The sequence below is a fragment of the Hordeum vulgare genome, chromosome 2H, assembly GCF_904849725.1.
Source record: "Hordeum vulgare subsp. vulgare chromosome 2H, MorexV3_pseudomolecules_assembly, whole genome shotgun sequence".
Classification (NCBI taxonomy): domain Eukaryota; kingdom Viridiplantae; phylum Streptophyta; class Magnoliopsida; order Poales; family Poaceae; genus Hordeum; species Hordeum vulgare.
The window spans coordinates 187,504,206-187,519,369 of record NC_058519.1 but is presented as its reverse complement, the minus strand read 5'-3'; positions in this window follow the sequence as shown (position 1 = coordinate 187,519,369).

The following is a 15,164-nucleotide window of genomic DNA, read 5'->3' as shown; positions in this document are numbered from 1 at the left end:
TCTTTTAGTTTATTTTGCGCTTGCAGATGCTCTTGCTATATCGCTAGGTAGTAGCTTTAGTAGTAACATCATAGATAGCGTGACAACCTCGATGGCAGCACAATGATGGAGCTCATGGTGTGGCACCGGTGACGATGGAGATCATGCCGGTGCTTTGGTGATGGAGATCAAGAAGCACAAGTTCATGGCCATATCATGTCACTTTTGATTTGCATGTGATGTTAATCCTTTTATGCACCTTATTTTGCTAAGAACGACGGTAGCATTATAAGGTGATCCCTCACTAAGATTTCAAGATAAAATTGTGTTCTCCCCAACTGTGCACCGTTGCGACAGTTCGTCATTTCGAGACACCACGTGATGATCGGGTGTGATAGACTCAACGTTCACATACAACGGGTGCAAAACAGTTGCACACGTGGAACACTTGGGTTAAACTTGAGGATCTTAGCATGTACAGACATGACTTCGGATCACAAGAGACCGGAAGGTCGAGCATGAATCATATAGTTGATATGATCAACATGGAGATGTTCACCATTGAAACTAATCTCAACTCACGTGATGATCGGACTTGAGTTAGTGGATTTGGATCATGCCACACTCGAATGACTAGAGGGATGTCTATTTGAATGGGAGTTTATTAGTAATATGATTAGCTAAACTTAATTCTGTTGAACATAGTCTAAGTAATCTTTGCAAAATTTTATGTTGTAGATCAATGGCTCGCAGTAGCAACCCTGGATTTTAATACGTTCCTAGAGAAAGCTAAGCTGAAAGATAATGGAAGCAACTTTGTTGACTGGGCTCGTAATATGAGGCTTATCGTCACAGCTGGCCAAAAGCAATATGTCCTTGATGCTGCGGTAGGTGATGCACCACCCGCTACAGCGACCCAAGATGTTTTGAACTCTTGGCAGTCTTGTAAGGATGACTACTCACTAGTTCAATGTGCAGTTTTGTATGGCTTAGAATCGGGACTTCAAAGACGTTTTGAACATCATTGAGCATATGAGATGTTCCACGAGTTGAAGTTTATCTTTGAGAAGAATGCCCGGTTCGAGAGGTATGAGACCTCCGATAAGTTCTATGCTTGCAAAATGGTGAGGAATTCGTCTATCAGTGAACACGTGCTCGGATTGTCTGGGTACTCTAACCGTCTAGCTGAGCTAGGGATTGAACTCCCGCAAGAAGCTATCACTGAGAGAATTCTTCAACCAGTGCCACCTAGCTATAAGAGCTCCGTGTTGAACTATAACATGCAAGGGATGAATAAGTCACCCGACGAGTTGTTTGTGATGCTGAAAGTCGCGGAGTCAGAAATCGAGAAAGAACATCAAGTGTTGATGGTCAATAAGACCACTAGTTTCAAGAAAAACGATAAAGACAAGAAGGGTAACTCCAAGAAGAGTGGCAAAGTTGTTGCCCCCCCGACGAAGAAACCCAAGTCTGGACCTAAGCCAGAAACTGAGTGTTATTATTGCAAGGGGACTGGTCACTGGAAGCGCAACTGCCCCAAGTATTTGGCCGATAAGAAGAAGGCCAATGCCAAACAAGGTATATTTGATATACATGTTATTGATGTGTACCTCATCAGCTCTCGTAGTAGTGCCTGGGTATTTGATACCGGTTTTGTTGCTCACATTTTCAACTCGAAACAGGAACTGCGGAACAAACGAAGGCTGGCAAAGGATCTAGTGACGATGCACATGGGAAATGGTTCCAAGGTTGATGCGATCGCCGTCGACATGCTCTCACTTTAGTTACCATCGATATTAGTGATGAACTTAAATAATTGTTATTTAGTGCATGAATTAAGCATGAACATTATATCTAGATCTTGTTTATTGTGAGACGGTTACTCATTTAAGTCAGAGAATAATGGTTCTTCTATTTATATGAGTAATATCTTTTATGGTCATGCACCCAATGTGAGGGGTTTGTTCATATTGAATCTCGATTGTGATGACACTCATGTTCATAACATTGAGACCAAAAGATGTAGAGTTAATAATGATAGCGCCACTTTCTTGTGGCACTGCCGCTTAGGTCATATTAGTGTAAAGCGCATGAAGAAACTCCATGATGGTGGACTTTTGGAGTCACTTGATTTTGAATCACTTGCCACATGCGAACCATGTCTCATGGGCAAGATGACTAAAACTCCGTTCTCTGGAACAATGGAGCATGCAAGTGACTTGTTGGAGATCATACATACTGATGTGTGCAGACCAATGAGCATAGAGGCGTGTAGCGGATATCATTATTTTTTCACCTTCACTAATGATTTGAGTAGGTATGGTTATATCTATTTGATGAAGCACAAGTCTGAAACGTTTGAAAAGTTCAAGCAATTTCAGAGTGAAGTTGAAAATCATCGTAGCAAGAAGATCAACTTCCTATGATCTGGTCGAGGAGGTGAATATCTGAGTTACGAGTTTGGTGCTCACTTGAGACGATGTGGAATTGTTTCACAGTTGACACCGCCTGGAACACCACAATGCAATGGTGTGTCCGAACGTCGTAATCATACTTTATTTGATATGGTGCATTCTATGATGTCTCTTACCGATTTGTCGTTATCGTTTTGGGGCTATGCATTGGAGATAACTGAATTCACTTTAAATAGGGCACCATCAAAATCCGTTGAGACGACACCATATGAACTGTGGTATGACAAGAAGCAAAAGTTGTTGTTTGTTAAAGTTTGGGGATGTGATGCTTATGTCAAAAAGCTTCAGCGTGAAAAGTTGGAACCCAAAGCGTAAAAGTGCGTCTTCATAGGTTACCCAAAAGAGATAGTTGGGTATAACTTCTATCTCAGATCCGAGGGCAAAGTGTTTGTCGCTAAGAACAGAGCTTTTCTTGAGAAAGAGTTTCTCTTGAAAGAATTGAGTGGGAGGAAGATAGAACTTGATGAGGTTGTGGAACCTCTACTTCAACAAGATGGTGGTGCAGGGCAGAAATAAATTTCTGAGGCAACCCCAGTTGAAGAGGAAGCTAATGATGGTGATCAAGAAGCTTCAGATCAAGTTGCTGTCGGACCTCGCAGGTCGACAAGAGCACGTGCTGCTCGTGAGTGGTACGGGAATCATGTCTTGTCAATCATGTTGTTGGACAACAATGAGCCTGTGAATTATGGAGAAGCAATGACGGGCCAAGATTCTGACAAATGGCTAGAAGCCATGAAATCTGAGATAGGATCTATGCATGAAAACAAAGTATGGACTTTGGAAGTATTACCTAAAGGTCGAAAGACTATTCAGAACAAATGGATCTTTAAGAAGAAGACGGACGTAGACGGTAATGTGATCGTTTATAATGCTCGACTTGTGGCAACGGGTTTTTCACAAGTTCAAGGAGTTGACTATGATGAGACATTCTCACCAATAGCGATGCTTAAGTCCATCCGAATCATGTTAGCAATAGCAGCATTTTTCGATTATGAAATCTAGCAGATGGATGTCAAAATGGTGTTCCTTAATGAGTTTCTTAAGGAAGAGTTGTATATGATGCAACCCGAAGGTTCTGTCGATCCAGAGAATGCTCACAAAGTGTGCATGCTCCAGTGATCCATTTATGGACTCGTGCAAGCATCTCGGAGTTGGAATCAACGCTTTGACGAGGTGATCAAGGCGTTTGGGTTTATACAAGTTTTTGGAGAAGCTTGTATTTACAAGAAAGTGAGTGGGAGCTCTATAGCGTTTCTAATATTATATGTGGATGTCGTATTCTGATTGGAAACAATGTAGAGTTTTTGGAAAGCATAAATGATTACTTGAATATAAGTTTTTCAATGAAGGACCTAGGAGAAGCTGCATACATATTGGGCATAAAGATCTATAGAGATAGGTCAAGGCGCCTGATAGCTCTTTCACAAAGCACATACCTTGATAAACTTTTGAAGATGTTCAAAATGGAACAATCCAAGAAGGGGTTCTTGACTGTGTTACTGCTACTTCTCAAACAACAGCGCCAGAAATTGACACGTTGACGGAGATTGGGATCGCGTTGGTTTTTCCCTTGAAGAGGAAAGGGTGATGTAGCACAGGAGCAATAAGTATTTCCCTAAGTTTGAGAACCAAGGTATCGATCCAGAAGGAGGGCCTCGTCAACTCCAGAGTACCTGCGCAAACACAAACAAGCTTTCACCCAACGCTTCAAAGGGGTTGTCAATCCCTTCAAGATTGTTTCCAAAGTGAGATCTGAAGGTGGAAAGTGCAACGAAGTAAAAAGTGTAAGGCTGAAAATATGGTGTGGAGTAGACCCTCGGGGCCATAATGTTCACTAGAGGCTTCTCTCAAAATAGCAAGTATTACGGTGGGTGAACAAATTACTGTCGAGCAATTGATAGAACCGCGCAAAGTCATGACGACATCTAAGGCAATGATCTAGCATATAGGCATCACGTCCGAGACAAGTAGACCGATACTTTCTACATCTACTACTATTACTCCACACATCGACCGCTATCCAGCATGCATCTAGTGTATTGAGTTCATGACGAACAGAGTAACGCTTTAAGCAAGATGACATGATGTAGAGGGATAATCTCAAACCAATGACGAAAACCCCATCTTTTTACCCTTGATGGCAACAACACGATACGTGCCTCGCTACCCCTTCTGTCACTGGGTGAGGTCACTACACGGTATGAACCCAAAACCAAGCACTTCTCCCATGGCAAGAATCATAGGTCTAGTTCGCCAAACAAAACCCACAACTCGAAGAGAATTACAAGGATATGAAATCATGCATAAGAGAGATCAGAAGAAACTCAAATAAGATTCATAGATAATCTGATCATAAATCCACAATTCATCGGATCTCGACAAACACACCGCAAAAGAAGATTACATCGGATAGATCTCCATGAAGATCATGGAGAACTTTGCATTGAAGATCCAAGAGAGAGAAGAAGCCATCTAGTTACTAGCTATGGACCCGTAGGTCTATGGTGAACTACTCATGCATCATCGGAGAGGTCATGGTGTTGATGGAGAAGCCTTCCGTGTCCGAATCCCCCCTCCGACAGGGCACCAGAACATGCCCCAGACGGGATCTTGCGGAGACAGAAGCTTGCGGCGGCAGGAAAGTGATTACGATGCTCCCCTGATTTTTTTGGGAATATTTGGGAATTTATAGGCGCAAGATCTAGGTCAGGGGACCTCCAGGGGGCCCACAAGCCTGCATGGCGCGGCCCCCTAGCCGCGGGGTGGGGGCTTGTGGGGCCCATGGGGATCTTCTGGCTTGGCCCCCAAGCTCTCCGATCTTCTTCCGTTCCAGAAAAAATCTTTTCGGGGATTTTCTTCCGTTTGGACTTCGTTTCAAAATGTCCTCTGAAAGGGGTCAAAACATGGAAAAAACAGGAACTGTCACTGGATTAATAAGTTAGTCCCAAAAAATAAATAAAAGGCCTACAAAACATCCAAAGTTTGACAAGATAATAGCATGAAACCATAAAAAATTATAGATACGTTGGAGACGTATCAAGCATCCCCAAGCTTAACTCCTGCTCGTCCTCGAGTAGGGAAGTGATAAAGAATGAATTTTTGATGTGGAATGCTACCTAGCATAGTTGTCCTTTGCAAATTCTTTCACGTGGCATGAATGTTCAGATCTGTACGATTCAAAACAATAGTTTGCTATTGACATGAAAACAGTAATACTTCAAGCAAACTAGCAAAGTAATCATGAACTTTCAAAATAACAAGGCCAAATGAAGTTATCCCTAGAAAATCATATAGTCTGGCTATGCTCCATCATCCTCACACAACTAATGTAAATCGTGCACAACCCCGTAATTGGCCAAGTAATTTTTTTCGCACTCTTACTTTCTCAAACCTTTTATAACTATCACGCAATACATGAGCACGAGCCATGTATATAGCACTATAGGTAAAATAGAGTGTGGTGGTGGTTGTGAGACCAAAAAGGAGGAGATGGTCACATTGACTCGGCGTATCAATATGCTATGGAGATGCCCATTAATAGATATCAATGTGAATGAGTAGGGATTGCCATACAAGAGATGCACTAGAGCTATAAGTATGTGAAAGCTCAAAAGAAAAACTAGTGGGTGTGCATCCAACTTGTTTGCTCACGAAGACCTAGGGCAATTTTGAGGAAGCCCATCATTGGAATATACAAGCCAAGTCATATAAAAGATTCCCACTAGCATATGGTAGTGACAAAGCAAGAAGCTCTCAATCATGAAGAACATGGTGCTAACATGAAGCACAAGTGTGGAAAAAGATAATAGCATTGTCCCTTCTCTCTTTTTCTCTCATTTTTTTATTTGGGCTCTTAGGCCTCTTTTTTTCATTTCTCTTTTTTAGGGATCTTTGGCCTTTTTTATTTCCTCACATGGGACAATGCTCTAATAATGATGATCATCACACTTTTAGTTACTCAAAGCTCAAAGATCACAATGATGATGACTCCATAGGAAATGCCTCCGGCAGTGTACCGGGATGTGCAACGATCTAGCATGGCGTATGACGTTCAAAACATCTCGCTAGCTATCTTACGATCATGCAATGGCAATATGAGAGTGACGGCGCAAGTCATGAGACGGAACGGTGGGAGTTGCATGGCAATATATCTCGGAATGGCTATGAAAATGCCATATTAGGTAGGTATGGTGGCTATTTTGAGGAAGGAATTTGGTGGGTTTGTGCACCGGCGAGAATTGCGCGGCACTAGAGAGGCTAGCAATGGTGGAAGGTGAAAGTGCATCTATACCATGGGCTCACATTAGTCATGAAGAACTCACATACTTGTTGCGAAAGTTTTTATTAGTAATCGAAACAAAGTTCTAAACGCATACTCCGAGGGGAAGGGTTGGTAGGTGTAAACCATCGCGCGATCCCGACTTCGACACAAAGGATGACAATCAATAGATCAATTATGCTCCGACTTCCTAGCATAGCGGTTCACCATACGTGCATGCTACGGGAATCACTAACTTCAACACAAGTACTTCTAGATTCCCAACACCCTACTACCATAGCTTTTAATATTCCCGAATCCATGTCTCAAAACTAATTTAGAGGAATCGGAACTTCTCTTTCTACTCAATGCACATGAAGATGGAGGTTTTTGCATCCTCTTTGGGTACCTAGCACATGGGACTACTTTCATAGCATAAGCCAACTACCAACTCATGCACCGCCGTGCTCTAAAGATATAAGTGAAGCACAAGAGCAAAAGTATCTAGCTCAAAAGATATAAGTGAAGCACTAGAGCAAAAGTATCTAGCTCAAAAGATATAAGTGAAGCACTATGAACATTCTACCAAAATCGCGATGAGTGCATGTCTCTCTCTCTCTCAAAAAGGTGTGCAGCAAGGATGATTGTGACACAAAAAAATAAAAGACTCCTATGATACAAGACACTCCAAGAAAAACACATATCATGTGGTGAATAAAAATGTAGCCCCAAGTAATGTTACCGATGGATTGAAGACGAAAGAGGGGATGCCTTCCCGGGGCATCCCCAAGCTTAGGCTTTTTGGTGTCCTTGAATTTGGCTTGGGGTGCCTTGGCATGCACAAGCTTGAGATCTTTCCACTCCTTATCTCTTTGTCCATGAGAACATCACCCAAAACTTGAAAACTTCACAACACAAAACTTAAACAGAAACTTGTGATAACATTAGTACAAGAAAACAAACTACCACTTCTTTTGGTACTGTAGCAAACTTGAATTCCATCTATATTGATGATGGGCTACTGTATTCTCACTTTTCCATGGCTAGTACCCCCCGATACTAGCCATAGTTTCATCAAAACAAGCAACCAACTCAACAAAAAACAGAATCTGTCAAAAATAGACTAGTCTGTAACAATATGTATACTTCGCATACTTATGGTACCTCAAAAAATCTGAAACATTACGAAGGTCTGGGGAAAAAGCATATCAATCAGAAGAAAAAGAATCAACTCAAAATCTGTTTCTGAATAAAAATGAAAAATCATCTCGTGAGCGAAAAGTTTCCATCTTTTTCCAGCAGGATCAAACAACCATTACCAAGACCGATCATAAAGGCTTTGCTTGGCTCAAACACAAAAAACACAATCACAACAGAATTATGAAAGTGTGGACGCAACAAAACAGAAAGAAAAAGATAAATTCATTTGGTTGCCTCCCAACAAGCGCTATTGTATAACGCCCTTAGCTAGGCATAGAAGTGATAGAATCACGTATCGTCGTCTTTGGTGCTCAAACCATAAGTGGCCCTCATCATGGATTCATAAGGAAATCTTATTTTCTTTCTAGGAAAGTGTTCCATACCCTTCCTTAAAGGAAATTGAAATCTAATATTCCCTTCCTTCATATCGATGATGGCACCAATAGTCCTTAGGAAAGGTCTACCAAGAATAATAGGGCATGTAGGATTGCAATCAATGTCAGGCACAATGAAATCCACGGGTACATAGTTCCTATTTGCAATAATAAGAACATCATTGATCCTTCCCATGGGTTTCTTGACAGTAGAATCAACAAGATGCAAATTAAGAGAACACTCTTCAATCTCATTAAAACCCAGAACATTACATAAAGACTTTGGAATCGCAGAAACACTAGCACCCAAATCACACAAAGCATTGCACTCATAGTTTTTGATTTTGATTTTGATGGTAGGTTCCCACTCATTATGAAGCTTTCTAGGGATAGAGACTTCCAATTCAAGTTTCTCTTCAAGAGCTTTCATCATAGCTTCGACGATATGATCGGTAAAGGCTTTGTTTTGGCTATAAGCGTGTGGACAGTTCAACATGGATTGCATAAAAAAATGCATTCAATCAAGGAGCAACTATCATAATTGAATTCCTTGAAATCCACGGTAGTAATTTCATTACTACTCAAAGTTTTAACGTCTTCTACTCCACTTTTAATGTTTTTAGCATCAAGATAGATGGACTCCGAATCATTGGGGGCACTTTTCAACCATAGTGGATTCATATCCAGCCCCATAATCATTTGGTTTGACATAAGAAAAAGATGATTCAATGGTAGTCACACCAAGCACTTTAACATCTTCGTGATTCTCATCACGAGAACACGCCTTTTTAAGCCATTCATGTCTAGCACGAATTTGGGCGGTTCGCTCTTGGCTCTCAATCATGGAAACACGCATAGCTTTCAAAGTTTCATCCATGTTGATTTTAGGAGGAGCACATCTAACTTTCAAAGCATCAACATCACAAGAAATCCTATCAACGCTCTTAGCCAAATCATCAATTTTGAGTAGTTTTTCCTCTATGGACGCATTGAAAATCTTTTGGGAGTTGATGAACTCTTTGATATTACTCTCTAGATCAGAGGGTAATCTATTGTAATTTCCATGAGTATTGTTGTAGGAGTTGCCAAAATTATTAGAGGAGTTACTAGGAAAAGGCCTAGGAACATAGTTTCCTCTAAAAGCATTGTTGTTTCCAAAGTTATTCCTACCAACTTAATTACGTCCAAGATAGCGTTGCTACTCTCAATCAAAGAAGACAAAGGCATATCATTAGGATCCAAAGGAGCACTTCTACTAACAACCAAATTCATTAACTCATCCATGTTAGCACTCAACGAGTTAATTTCTTCTATAGCGTGTACCTTCTTACTAGTAGGTGACCTTTCAGTATGCCATTGAGGGTAGTTTGTCATGATGTTATCTAAGAGCTTTGTGGATTCTCCTAATGTGATTTCCATGAACGTTCCACCTGAGGCGGAGTCCAATATATTTCTAGAAGCAAAATTCAAGCCAGCGTAAAAGATTTGAATAATCATCCAAAGGCTCAAGCCATGAGCGGGACAATTTCTAATCATTAATTTCATTCTCTCCCAAGCTTGTGCAACATGCTCATGATCATGTTGCTTGAAATTCATGATATCATTACGCAGAGAGATGATCTTAGCTTGCGGAAAATAATTGGATATATAAGCATCTTTGCACTTATCCCAAGGATCGATACTATTTTTGGGCAAAGAAGAAAACCAAGTTTTTGCGCGATCTCACAACGAGAAAGGAAAAAGCTTCAATTTAATCACGTCATTATCCACATCTTTTTTCTTTTGCATATCGCAAATCACAATGAAGGTATTGAGATGGGATGCGGCATCTTCACTAGGAAGGCCAGAGAATTGCTCTTTCATAACAAGATTCAGCAAAGCGGCATTGATTTCGTATGACTCCGCACTAGTGGCGGGAGCAATCGGAGTACTAATAAAATCATTATTATTAGTATCCGAGAAGTCACAAAGTTTGGTGTTTTCGTTCATGGTGACTTCAGCAAGCAAGCACACAAGCAAGCAAAAAGCGGGCGAGAAAAAGGGCGAACGAAAAAGGCAAATTGGTGAAGTGGGGGAGAGGAAAACGAGAGGCAACTGGCAAACAAAGTAAATGCAAGAGATGAGTTTGCGACACTTACTTGGATGAGTTCTTTACTTGATCTTCCTCCCCGGCAACGGCGCCAAAAATCCTTCTGCTACTTCTCAAACAACAGCACCAGAAATTGACACGTTGACGGAGATTGGGCTTGCGTTGGTTTTTCCCTTGAAGAGGAAAGGGTGATGCAACACATGAGCAGTAAGTATTTCCCTCAGTTTGAGAACCAAGGTATCGATCCAGAAGGAGGGTCTCGCCAAGTCCAGAGTACCTGCGCAAACACAAACAAGCTTGCACCCAACGCTTCGAAGGGGTTGTCAATCCTTTCAAGATTGTTTGCAAAGTGAGATCTGAAGGCGGAAAGTGCAACGAAGTAAAAAGTGTACGGCAGAAAATATGGTGTGGAGTAGATCCTGGGGGCCATAGTGTTCACTAGAGGCTTCTCTCAAAATAGCAAGTATTATGGTGGGTGAACAAATTACTGTCGAGCAATTGATAGAACCGCGCAAAGTCATGACGATATCTAAGGCAATGATCTAGCATATAGGCATCACGATGCTCCCCTGATATTTTTGGGAATATTTGGGAATTTATAGGTGCAAGATCTAGGTCAGGGGACCTCCAGGGGGCCCACAAGACTGCATGGCGCGGCCCCCTTGGCCGCGGGGTGGGGGCTTGTGGGGCCCCTGGGGCTCTTCTAGCTTGGCCCCTAGCTCTCCGATCTTCTTCCGTTGCAGAAAAAATCTTTTCGGGGATTTTCTTCCATTTGGACTCCATTTCAAAATCTCCTCTGAAAGGGGTCAAAAACATGGAAAAAACCGGAACTGGCACTGGATTAATAAGTTAGTCCCAAAAATAAATAAAAGGCATGCAAAACATCCAAAGTTTGACAAGCTAATAGCATGAAACCATCAAAAATTATGGATACGTTGGAGACGTATCAGTTACAAGGTATAAAGTTGATTAAGACTCAATGTCCAGTAACTTCAGAAGATAGAGAAAAGATGAGTGTCGTCCCCTATGCTTCAGCCATAGGGTCTATCATGTATGCAATGTTGTGCACAAGACCGGATGTCATCCTGGCCATAAGTATGGCATGCTGGTTTCGAAGTGATCCAGGAGTGGAGCACTGGGTGGCGGTCAAGAATATTCTGAAGTACTTGAAAAGGACTAAGGAAATGTTTCTCGTTTATGGAGGTGACGAAGAGCTCATCGTAAAGGGTTACATTGATGCAAGCTTCAACAATGATCCGGATGACTCTAAGTCTCAAACTGGATACATATTTATTCTTAACGGGGGTGCGGTAAGCTGGTGTAGTTCCAAACAAAGCGATGTAGCTGATTCTATATGCGAAGCAGAGTACATAGCTACCTCAGAGGCGGCTAAGGAGGGTGTGTGGATGAAACAGTTCATGTCAGATCTTGGAGTAGTGCCAAGTTCACTAGACCAAATCAGTCTGTTATGTGACAACACTGGTGCCATTGTTGTAGCCAAGGAACTAAGGTTTCAGAAGAGCACCAAACACATAAAGCGACGCTTCAATGCCATCCGCGATTACATCAAGGAGGAGTACACAAATATTTGCAAAGTGCACACAGATCTGAATGTTGCAGATCCTCTAACTAAACCTCTTCCAAGAGCGAAGAATGATCAACACCAGAATTGTATGGGTGTTAGATTCATTACATCGTAAATCACATAGAGATGTGAAGCTAGATTACTCACCCTAGTGCAAGTGGGAGACTGTTGGAAATATGCCCTAAAGGCAATAATAAAATAGTTATTATTATATTTCATGTTTCAAGATAATTGTTTATTATCCATGTTATAATTGTATTGAATGGAAATATAAATGCATGTGTGGATATATAGACAAAACAATGTCCCTACTAAGGCTCTAGTTGACTAGCTTGTTGATCAAGGATGATTAAGGTTTCCTAGCCATAGACAAGTGTTGTCACTTGGTAACGAGATCACATCATTAGGATAATGATGTGATGGACAAGACCCAAACTATAAACGTAGCATATGATCGTGTCATTTTGTTGCTATTGTTTTCTGCATGTCAAGTATACATTCCCATGACCATGAAATTATGTAACTCACTAACACTGGAGGAATGCCTTGTGTGTATCAAACATCGCAACGTTACTGTGTGACTATAAAGGTGCTCTATAGGTATCTCTGAAGGTGTCCATTGAGTTAGCATGGATCAAGACTGGGATTTGTCACTCCGTGTGACAGAAAGGTATCTCTGAGACCACTCGGTAATACAACATCACAAACAAGCCTTGCAAGCAATGTGAATAAAGAGTTAGCCACGTGATCTTGTATTACGCAAGGATTAAAGATACTTGCTGATAACGAGATTGAAATAGGTATGACGATACCGACGATCGAATCTCGGGCAAGTAACATACCGAAGGACAAATGGAATGATATACGGGATTGTGTGAATCCTTGACATAGAGGTTCAACCGATAAGATCTTCATAGAATATGTAGGATCCAATATGGACGTCTAGGTCCCGCTATTGTATATTGACTGGAGAGTGTCTCGGTCATGTCTACATAGTTCTCGAACCCGCAAGGTCTGCACACTTAAGGTTCGGTGATGTTTTTCGTATAGTTGAATTATTGTTGTTGGTAACTGAATGTTGTTCGGAGTCCCGAATGAGATCCTGGACATCACGAGTGTCTCCGGAATGGTCCGGAAACGAAAATGCGATGAAAACTTCTCTTTTTATTTTTTTTGGGACGAAAGACAACTTATAGAGCTGGAGTTGGGGGCGATAGGTGCCTGTGGGCCCCACAAGCCTGCCCACCGCCAACAGGGGGGTGGTGGAGGATTAGGGGCTTGTGGCCCACTAGCCCACCCCCTGAGGTGGAACTTGGCGCAGCTATTTTTGATATTTTCCAAAACTGCTCCCCGTAAATTTTTAGGATGTTTGGAGAACTTTGATTTCTACACAAAGGCAATTCTGCTGAAAACAGCGTCAGTCCAGGTTAGTTCCATTCAAATCATGTAAATTATAGTCCAAAACAAGGGCAAAAGAGTTTGGAAAAGTAGATACGTTGGAGATGTATCAACTCCCCCAAGCTTAAAACCTTGCTTGTCCTCAAGCAACTCAGTTGGCAAACTGAGAGAGAAAGAAAAACTTCGACAAACTCTGTTTGATCTTGTTGTTGCAACTATGTCTAACTCATAACCAGAATTTCAGCAAGATCACAAGTTAACCACATAAGCAAATGACACAAAGTTCTCACGGTAAACTAATATCAATGGCATAATCAACTAACGAGCAAATAATAATGAGTTTCAAATACCAACACTTCAATCAAAACAAGCATGACGCAATATGAATAGGTGGTATCTCGCTAGCTCTTTCTGAGACCGCAAAACATAAATGCAGAGCACTTTCAAAGATCAAGGGCTGGCTAAACATTGTAATTCATAGCAACGAAGATCCAGTCATAGTCATACTCAATATCAATCAAAAGCAAAGCATAAAAATGACAGAGGTGCTCTCTAATTGGTGCTTATATAAGAGGAGGATGACTTGACAGGAAAATAAATAGACAGGCCCTTCGCAGAGGGAAGCATTGATTTGCAGAGGTGCCAGAGCTCAAGCTTTGAAAACAGAGATAATAATTTTGGGTGGCATGCTTTCATTGTCAACGCAATGACCAAGAGTTCTCAATATCTTCCATGCTACTCATGCTATAGGCGGTTCTCAAACAGAAAAGTAAAGTTTTAACTCCCCCACCACCAATCAATCACACTCCACGGCTAGCCGAATCCTCGGGTACCGTCCATACTAACATCAATCCGGGGGGAGTCTTGTTTTACAGTTATGTTTTCGATTTAAGCATGGAACTGGGCATCCCAAATACCGACCCATTTCTCGTGAATGACTGTGAATAAACACATGTCGAGGATAACACTCCTAGCATGGAAGATACCAATAGCCCTCTGTCACCACATGAGCGGTTCGGGCATGCAAAACAGATTTATTTCTTGAAGGTTTAGAGAATGGCACATGCAAATTTACTTGGAACGGCAGGTAGATACCGCAAATAGTAGGTATGGTGGACTCTCATGGAAAAACTTTTGGGTTTATGGAAGTGGATGCACAAGCAGCATTCCCGCTTAGTACAAGTGAAGGCTAGCAAAAGACTGGGAAGCGACCAACTAGAGAGCGACAACAGTCATCAAGATGCAATGAGTTTGACTAACATTAAGTGCAAGCATGAACAAGATATAAATCACCATGAACACGAACATCATAGAGGCTATGTTGAATTTGTTTCAACTACATGCATGAACATGCGCCAGGTCAAGCCACTTGAAACATTCAAAGGAGAATACCATCCTATCATACTACATCATAGTCATCTCAAAATCTATGTTGGCATTCAAGACAAACCATTATAAGCTCTTAGCTAAATAAGCACGGCATCAGAAACTATGATCTCTAAGTTGTCATTGCAAATATGGTTCTCTCACAACAAAGCTAAATCTGGGTCGACAAGCTAGTCATATTTACAAAAACAAAATAGATAGAGTTCATACCAGCTTTTCAGTCTCAGTCACTTCATCATATATCATCATTGTTGCCTTTCATTTGCACGATCGAACGATGAAAACGATAATAAGCGCATTGGACTAAGCTGAATCTGCAGGCAAACACAAAGGAGAAGAAAAAATAATATGGCTCTTTGAAAGCTAAACAGGTAAGCATGCAAGAACCAATAAGCATTGTAACCAATATCTTCTATCTTCA